General features: G+C 42.4%; 1 long non-coding RNA gene across 1 annotated transcript in view; it reads right to left on the bottom strand.

Annotated features, from left to right (window-relative positions):
- Window positions 1–1660: 1660 nt before the first annotated feature.
- LOC307100527 overlaps window positions 1661–9568 on the bottom strand; it is a 105193-nt gene continuing 97285 nt past the window's right edge. Inside the window, exon 3 of the long non-coding RNA XR_013813610.1 lies at window positions 1661–1728. This is a non-coding gene — a long non-coding RNA (uncharacterized lncRNA). The remainder of the gene's footprint in view (window positions 1729–9568) is intronic.

Here is a 9568-nt window from a genome sequence, read left to right as displayed (position 1 = left end):
GCCTTGCTGCCACTAGCAGCAAATGCAGACATGGGAGCCAGTGACTTTGAAAAGTCAAGTTCTGACATTCTAGCTTTGACATTTTATTTTTTTAAATCACCTAACCTCAGTTTCTTCATCTGTAAAATGGGCAGGTTATCTTTCATTTGAGCTTTGATCTTTTGGGGTCCAGTGAAACAATGCACATACGTATATTTTGAAAACAAAACAACAATTTAAAAGGTTAACACAAATATAAAGTGGCAATATCTATATATATAAAAGCCTAAGCAACCGGTCGACCAACCATTAGCTGTGATGTACACTGACCACCAGGGGACAGACACTCTCACTGGTAGGTTAGTTTGCTGCTGGAGTCCGGCCAATTGAGACTGGGCAAGACAGGCCGGACATGCCCTGGAGCCCTCCCGTGGTCCCTCCCCGGCCCCCAATCGTGCACCGGTGTGAGGGGCCCCACCAGTGCACAAATCCATGCACTGGGCCTCTAGTTAATTTATAATAGAGTTATCTCTACTTAGGCCATTATTTGTCATAAGACTTTCTACACTGATAAAGTCCCCTTCAAAGCACAGTACTTTATTTTTCTTAATGAAGCACAATATAAAGTGCAATAGGATATTTTTAGCTGTTTATTATAGTTCACACTAATGTGAAATGAGCCAAATTAACTTCTGCTGACCCTCTCTTTAACCCCCCACTAGCCTTGCAAAGGACAAAGAGATTCAGTCTGTGATATTCCAGGTTTTCTGTCTACATACAGAAAACAAAAAGCCCTCACTGATGGCTGTACTTCTACTTGGCATTCAAGTCTATCAGTAATCTGGCCACTGTCTCCTTACCATTGGCCAACACTAGCAAAATTTGATTATCTGATGACATGACTTACTTTTTTCTACTTCACAACTTTGTACTTATTTCATGCCATAGATTTGGTCAGAATCTTCTCTCTTACCAAATACCCTCCTATCAGACTCCTACCTACCTATAAAAATATCATGAATGTATGCAAATATTTAACTTCAAGGATGTTGAGTTTGATGCGGTATATAAAAGCAAAACAAACACAAACAGCATGGAAAATGGTCATGATGTATTGTTACCTGAAAGAATGAGTCTCATTTAAGAATCATGTATAGACATAATACAGAACAAAGATAAGGGAAGGTGCACACTATGTTGGATAGACTCTAATTTTTTGTCACATCATAGGCAGTTTTTTGTAAGGCCACCCAAAGAAGTAGGAAAAGCAGGGAAGGTCTAAGGACTCACACAGCCAGAACTCAGAGAGACCTTGACCCCTTTCTCACCATTCAAAAATTCAATACTGCCCTGGGTGAGGTAGTCAGGTCCTTCCATCACAGACATTCACATCATGTAGGCTCTCTCAGCCGCAGCTGCTCCCTCAGTTCCTTTCTACTGCCCTCTGTGTGTCTCAAATTCAAACATAAATGAGAGGGTCTGAGTCCATCATTTAGTCATCACCCAACAGGAAGCCTCTACACTGGGCAGAGCCATCAGGCCTGACCATTCCATCCCTGTGGTCTGCTCAGCCTGCAGACAGGTGCCTTTGGCCTTGGTCAAATTACTCACATGCAGGGTGGTGTGATCACATGACACATACCTGGAAATACACAGACCAGCAACTGCTGTGGCTGCCCCTCTCCGAAGCTCTACTCAAAGTTCATGTCTCCTCTCCGGTCTATTCATCAAACAAATCAAAGCTTATACCTGTATGGTGGGTGAGAAAGAAATGAGCTGGATTTGGCTCCATCTAACAAAACCCCCAAATTAAAATGATTTAAATGCATGAGGGTTTATTCTGTCAAGAAGTCTGGAGGTGGGCAACCCAGGACTGGAATGGCAACTCGCAAATTCATCAGGAGTCCAGGAACATTCTAACCTTCTGCTCCTTGTTCTAGCATGCAGTACAGAGGTCATTATTCTGTTCACTAATAGTCTTTCTTCTCTCATTTCAAATAGACAATGGGACCACGCTTTCCCCCTCCTTTGAATTTTGGTGTGGCATGTAACTTGGCTTGACAAGTGAACTGCTAGGGGAAGTGACGTGTGTCATTTCTGAGCAGAAGCTTTAAGAGCCAGTGCACAATTCATTATGTATGTCTTTCCACACACTATTTGATTCTAAAAGCACACATCAAGAGGAAGCCTCCATCAGCTCGGGTAATGAAGTGACTCTAGTTAGCACAGGTTCTTTGCTGAACTCTATTGAACATTTAGGTGAGAAAGAATTAGAAAACCAATGAGATTGAAGATTGTTGTTATTGGAGCAGAACCTAGTCTATCCTGACTCATAAATATGGGCATCCTCAAAGTCACTTCCTGGTCTATGTTGGCTGTTGGAGATTTAACCATCGTTTTTATGTGCCAGGTGTCCAAAAAGAAAAAAAAAAATAGTGAAGGAAAAAAAATGGGGAAGGGCAAAACCTCCCAATAAATTCATTCTATTAAGGAGCTCCACAGACATTCAAGAGGAGAAATGATGCAACACATGTGAAAATGTGTGGACTGGTTGAATTTAGGTCTGATCTAGCTCAGGAAGCACATGAACGGGTTGTACTGGTGGCTGCATGGCATGGAGGCTAGCCCATAAATGTCCTCTAGAGTGTGCCAGAGCTTCCTCCACACTACCTGGACCTCCGTCACCTTATATGTGAATCTTCTTTATAACTAAATGCACAGTGACTGTCAGTGACGAAAGACCCTGAAATGTCATTAAGAAAATATTCATACAAAATTCCAATATACAGACCTAGCCGGTTTGGCTCAGTGGATAGAGTGTTGGGCTGTGGACCAAAGGGTCTCAGGTTCAATTCCGGTCAAGGGCATGTACCTTGATTGCAGGCTCTTCCCCAGCCAGGGCCCTGGTTGGGGCGCATGCGGGAGGCAACCAATCGATGTGTTTCTCCAACATCTATGTTTCTCTCTGTCTTTTCCTCTCTTCTACTCTCCCTAAAAATCAATGGATCAATGGAAAAATATCCTCAGATAAGGAAGGAAGGAAGGAAGGAAGGAAGGAAGGAAGGAAGGAAGGAAGGAAGGAAGAAGAAAGAAAGAAAGAAAGAAAGAAAGAAAGAAAGAAAGAAAGAAAGAAAGAAAGAAAGAAAGAAAGAAAGAAAGAAAGAAAGAAAGAAAGAAAGAAAGAAAGAAAGGGAAAGAAAGGGAAAGAAGGAAGGAAGGAAGGAAGGAAGGAAGGAAGGAAGGAAGGAAGGAAGGAAGGAAGGAAGGAAGGAAGGAAGGAAGGAAGGAAATATTCCAATATACAACAAAGAGTGCTGTGGGAAGAAGCTGATGTACTGACTTTACCCTCTGGGCAAAAGTATTTTAAAGTAGCAGTCGCCAACCGGTGGTCTGTGAGGTCCAAAAGGTTGGCAACTGCTGTTTTAAAGGATAAATAAGAGGGAGTTGAAAAAAACTCCTGAATAGCAGGAGAGGAAAAAGGATCCTTTTCTGGAAGGATGATCCAAAGTAACAAGTCTAAGAGTTACCACCCCGAGTACGTGGTACATGTGCTAGGTACCAGGCATTATGCTAAGCACTTCACATGCACTGCCTCATTTTATCCCCACAATGTCCCCATGTGACGGACACTATTTTAACCCTTATTTCTAAAATGCAAAAACAACAGAGGACAGGGATTCTAGAACATCAATTACACTAATGGCCATTTAATGGTTTCCTTGCATGCACACCCTGTGTGAGGTGGTTTTGTGGCTCCTCTCATCAAAGGATGGAGTCTATTTCCCCATCCTTTAAATCTAGGCTGGTTTGTGACTTTCTTTGGCCAAAATGATTTCAAAGAAGTGACGATGTGCTGGTTCTGAGCCCACACCTTAAGAAGGCTTGCATGACTCTATTGTGTCTCTCTTAAAACTGGGCTACGGCCCTTGGAAAACCGGGGCAAGCCTGCTGTATTTTGAGAGGCACGTGGAGCAGAGCCCAGTCATTCTAGATGACTGGCCAACCCACCAGCTGACCGCAGATGCATAAACGAGCCCAGCCCTGATCAACAGAACCACCAATCTCTGAACTCTTGAGCAAAAATAGGTATTTATTATTGTATGCCACTGAAGTTCTGTAGCTGCTTGTTAAGCGACATTACTGTGGCACTAGATAGCTGGGAAGGGGGCAAATAAGCAGCTTCTTTAAAGGCACCCACAAGTAAATGGCAAAGCCAGGATCTGAACCCAGTATGTCTATCTTCAGAGCCTGACATGCAGGGGGAAGTCTTGAGAAAGAACAAATCACTTAGCACATATCTGAAGTTTCTTAGGATCTCCAGTCTTCAAGTCAGAGGTCCTGTGCTTAATACTGGGGTCTCATTAACTAGTCCAGGCTTCTGGACCTTGCTTTCCTTATCTTTCCAATGGGCAGAACAAAATTCCTACTAGGGTCCAATGAGACACCTCTGTGGAAACACTTCACAACTGGCTATGCAGACGTCGACCTCACATTCTCCACCTCAGAAAGGAGCTCAACAAGCCGGGGCTGCTCTGCCTACAAGGGCCTTTGCTAGGAAGTCCTCCCGACTTCTCCACACACAGACTGATTACGGGGTGCGTGCACCTGTAAAGGACAGCGTAGTGGACGGTTTGTCTTCATAGCTTTTCCCCTCCCATAGCAGGAAAGTTTGAGCTGAGTTGTAAACGGGAGAGAAAAAATAAAATAAAACAACCAACAACACTAAGCTGCTGTTAAACTCCCAGAGGCCTTTAATGGTGATTTAATGCTCAGAGATCTAGCTTGCCACAAGATTGTGACAGGGCTGTGTTTTTTTGTGTTGGGCTTAGGTGAGTGGTGGTGTGGCCACATTTAAAGGCAGTGGGGAGCGGGTGGTGTTAGGGCCATTAGTCATGTGCCTCGGAGCATGGTCTGGATTATGAGCAAAATTAAAGGGACAGGGAGAGTGGGAGGTGGCGGGAGAATGACATTGGGGGAGGGGGTTGTCAAGAAAACACAAAAAGAAGGGTCAGGATACACCTCACATGTACTTACCCCTCTCATTTTTCTAACTAAATTCCTCTTCCTGGTCGTCCCCAAACCCACCCTTAGCTTCCATGGTGGTTCCAGATGTGGTCTCGCAGAGGCAGTCACTATTTTCAGTTTCTGTCCTATTCTTTCATACATAGGTAAATCTATAGCTTTATTCTTATTTCTATCCATATCCATCTCCAGCAAGCTATATACAGGCTGAGGGAAATGAAATGGCAAAGTCTATTCCCTATCTCAATCCTTTCCTCACAAGAGGTGCATATTCGCCATGGAGCCTAGTCAACCTCAAGCAAATGCACGCACATGCCAGGAAATGCGAAACCAGTCAGGTAAGCCAAGAGCTGACACTGGTCATGCTCACAAATGAGCCAAGCTTGGGACCGAGACAAGAAAGCAGGCAGCCACCAGGTAGACCAGGAACATTTCTGAGGAAATGAGTGCATCCTAAAGAAGATGATGTAGCTAAAAAAGGATGGAAAGAGTGGTAGGGACCCAGTGGCTAGCAGGTTCCATGCATGTGAACTGCCACAGCATCACTGGGCCTTTGTCAGTAGGATCCTGTTGAGTCTGATAAGCAAAGTTAATAATTTCTGTGACTACATTCTGTTTCCTGCTGGAGTCTGTGACCATCCGTTGAAGCCAATATCACGGTCTTTCAGCAGAGGTGGAGAGATGATGAAGCACACACTTAGCCATGACATTCACCTCTGCTGCTGATGACAAACCATCCCTCCCCTGCAACTACCTTTTTAGAGAAGAGACTACTTCCTAAGAATTAGGGCTGTTATTTTTTTAAAGTTTATTTTCATTTAATTACATTTATTTTGAATGGGGAATATAGGCATGTGGTAAAAAATTCAAATGTCATCAAATATACATAAAAGAAACAGTAAACTCCCACATCCCTATCCCCTGGCTCTCCAGGCTCCCTCTCCTTCCCAGGGGAGCCACCACTGTTATCTGTTCCTTTCCTGTCCTTCCAGGGATATTTTGCATACACACACTCACACACACACACACACATACATACATATATAGACATTTTTAAAAATACAATAGTAGTACATTATACATAATTCTCCGCATTCTGCTTTTTTCACTTAATTATATATCTTAGTACTATGGTAGTGACTCATGTTTAATAGCTATGTAGTATGATTTGAATGTAATATAATTTATATAACCAGCCCCTATAGCAGATATTTAGTCTAGTTTCCATCTTTCGCTTTTAAAATAATGTTTTAATAAATTATTTCATACTTCACAATACCACTTAAATTCATAGTCCTTTTAAAGATCAGTAAGAGGTTATTTCTAATATAATCATGTTTTTTCTCTATGGATTTTCATCTATCAAAGAGCAGGACTATACTTCACAGCAGCTATCAAACTGAGGTCTAAAGCAGAGGTCCAAATTGATAGCCACAGGCTAAAACTGACATATAGACGTGTGTTTGGTCCACACCATTGTTTTTCTAAATGAAATAAACTGTCAGCATGAAAACTGTCAGAATTTTGATGTGATTTAGAGAAATCACATCAATTATAAGATGTGGGTGTCTCTTGAATAATTAAATTTTAGCAATGCTCGGCTCCCAATCTGGCCCAACAGTGGTCAACTGGAGCTGAGTAAAAGCTGTTCAATTCTGAAGTAGTCTGGGCTTCCTCTCACCCACATGACCACGAGGAGAACCAAGATTGCTCCACATCTTTGAGGTGGTGTCAATTGTCATTTATCATCGCACATTCTCTACTTTTACCTCTTTAGCAGAGTTGAGAAAAAAGCAAAACATTTTGTACTCAAATGTCCCATAATAGTAGAAAAAAAAAAAGAAAAGACTCACCACCACTCCCTACTGCCTTATACCCAGATGTTTCCTCACTTATTTATGTAACTAGCCTGGCACCTGAAAGCATTGGTGAGAGGGACAGAGGGAGAGAGGGAGGGATGGATCAGGAGGGAGGGAGAAAAAAGAAGAGAAAGAATACATTGGAAAACTAGAGTGTATCTGAATTTGACCTCTGCCTAGGACAGTGTCAACATCCAGATGAAGAGCTAGGCATGAGTGTCCTTACAACCACATATTCTAAGAAGTAGTAGCCAAGACAAAGGATTCTGAAACTTATTATGGTCCTAAGAAGGGAGATCTGGGAGCGGGAGGTCAGCAAGAGAGGAAGGAGTAATCAGGTCAGACGTCAGGCGGCCAGGGTATCAGCATGGCCTGGCAGTTCCTGGCTCTAGCAAGCGGAGAATCCCCAAATGTTTAAAAGAACCAGACCCTCCCAAGGGCAAACATTTTCAGAAAAAGTCTAGTAGAGCCCTATTTATCTCTCTCTCTCTCCTCTTTATTTAAACACTCCTTCCATTTGTCACCCCTTTTGGCAGGTTTGACCTGAAAAGGATTATTTATTTTTTTAATTCCATTTATATATAAAAAAATAAATCACCTTAATCTGCCCAGTGGACTTTGCAGCAAAAGTGGCCAATCCGTTGATTCTGGAGGAAGAAGAGCAGCTGGCAAAACTAATCAATGTTGGACATTTGCATATTTCCCCCTTTTTATGGTCTCCCCTGGTGCTGGGAAATTGGTTTTCTGTGTTGGAAGAGGAGCGTGGAGAGCAGCTGCTGCCTCCTGGTCCAGTGCGTAGTAAAGGAGGGAGCGTGGAGCAGAATTCATCTACCAAATATCCCAACAGGTTAACCAGTTCTGGAGCGAGCAAGTCACAGCTCTTGCTTTTGAAGGTTCTTTGTATTGAGTATAAACAAGTCTGTGTTTCTGGGAATAAGGTATCTCTCTTCAGATTCCCTCTCTATATATACTATATGCAGCAGGATGATGCTTCTGAGGCTTGATCCCCTGCTGATAAGATGCTAACCCCCCAAATAATTTAAATACAAGTGTAAACTTGGAAAAAAACAACAACACACAAACAAAAGAAGCTATACATGCCACGGAAATTAGGCAGCAATGCAATGCCCACTCAAATTACTGTTTCCTACCTGCCAGGCATTGTGTACTACACAAGCATTATTTCATTTAATTTTCTCAGTACCGAAAGATATGGGCTATTGTTAACCCTGTTTTATAGATGGAGAATCTGAGGTCAGAAAAGCATAGCGGTTTTCTCATGGGCTCTAGGCTTGTAAATGACAGAGCTGATACTGATCTAGGTCTTTCTGACTCCCTTGCATGCTTAGCTAAGTCCCTGGCAAGCTTCCTTCCTAGGACAAGCATTCTAGAAGGATGTTGGGGTTGCATTTTTAATGAGGTCCACTGAGTGTACTCCCTTTGGAATCTATAACCCTGCGGATGGTAATCGCTCAGGGAGAAGAAACCTTTGCATCCTATTTGTTACGTGATATTTTCCCTCCCACATCTTCTCCACAAGAAGCAGTCCATTGCTGAGCCCTTTCTCCTCAAACAACTCACAACTGAAGTAGCTACCCCCTGACCTCACTTCTGTTCTGAAAGAATATTTCTTCTATTGGCCACTTCTCTTCCTGGCAACTCCTATGTTCTCTTCGATGTCCTTAAAAGTGAAGTCATCGTTCACTAGCTCTTGCGGCTGACAGCATTCCACTCACTGCAATTTCCTGGTCAGAGAGCCACACCTAACGCAGGTCACCTGTCCTGTGATCCATGAAGCTTCAGGCTTCCCAGCCCATGTCTCTCCAAACAAATCTTTAGTGATAGTATTTTTTAATAATTCCTTTTCGTTTGCATACAATACAATACACTCTATGTGGTGTTTTTTTAATGTATAACTACATAACCACTACCTCAATCAAAATAAGAGTATTTCTATCCTCTCCCCAAAATTCCCTCATGGCACCCCTTGGTTGTCACCGACCCCTGACGCCAACCACTGATTAATCTCTGTGCCTATTAGTTTGCCTTAGAACATGCACTCATACATTGTGTTTCCCTTTGAGCCTGGTTTCTTTCATTCAGTATAATTCATGTGAATTCATCGTGTTTGTGCGTGTTAATAGCCCATATTTTTATTGATGAGTAATATTCCACTGTATAAATGTTCCATGGATTCTCAATCCCTTTATAAATTGAGGAGCAATAGGATTGTTTTTGGTATTTTTTTTAATTTTTATTGTCCAGATTATTACAGATGTTCCTCTTTTTTCCCCCCATACTTCCCCTCTACCCGGTTCCCACCCCACTCCAGGCCTTCCCCCACCACACCCCCAGCACTGACCTCGTCCATAGGTATAAACTCTTTGTCCAATTTCTTCCCGCACCCCCGACAACCCCTTCCCCCTGAGAATTGTCAGTCTGCTCCCTTTCCATGCCCCTGATTCTATTACATTCACCAGTTTATTCTGTTCATCAGGTTTTTTATTCATTTGATTTTTAGATTCACTTGTTGATAGATATGTATTTGTTGTCACTTTGTTGTTCATAATTTTTTTATCTTTACCTTTTCCTTCTTCTTCCTCTTCTTAGAGAATACCCTTCCACATTTCATATAATACCGGTTTGGTGGTGATGAACTCCTTTAGCTTTTTCTTGTCTGTGAAGCTCTTTATCTGACCTTCAATTCT

This window comes from Cnephaeus nilssonii (genome assembly GCF_951640355.1).
Source record: "Cnephaeus nilssonii genome assembly, chromosome: 5".
Lineage (NCBI taxonomy): Eukaryota > Metazoa > Chordata > Mammalia > Chiroptera > Vespertilionidae > Cnephaeus > Cnephaeus nilssonii.
This window is presented reverse-complemented; position numbering and strand designations above follow the sequence as displayed.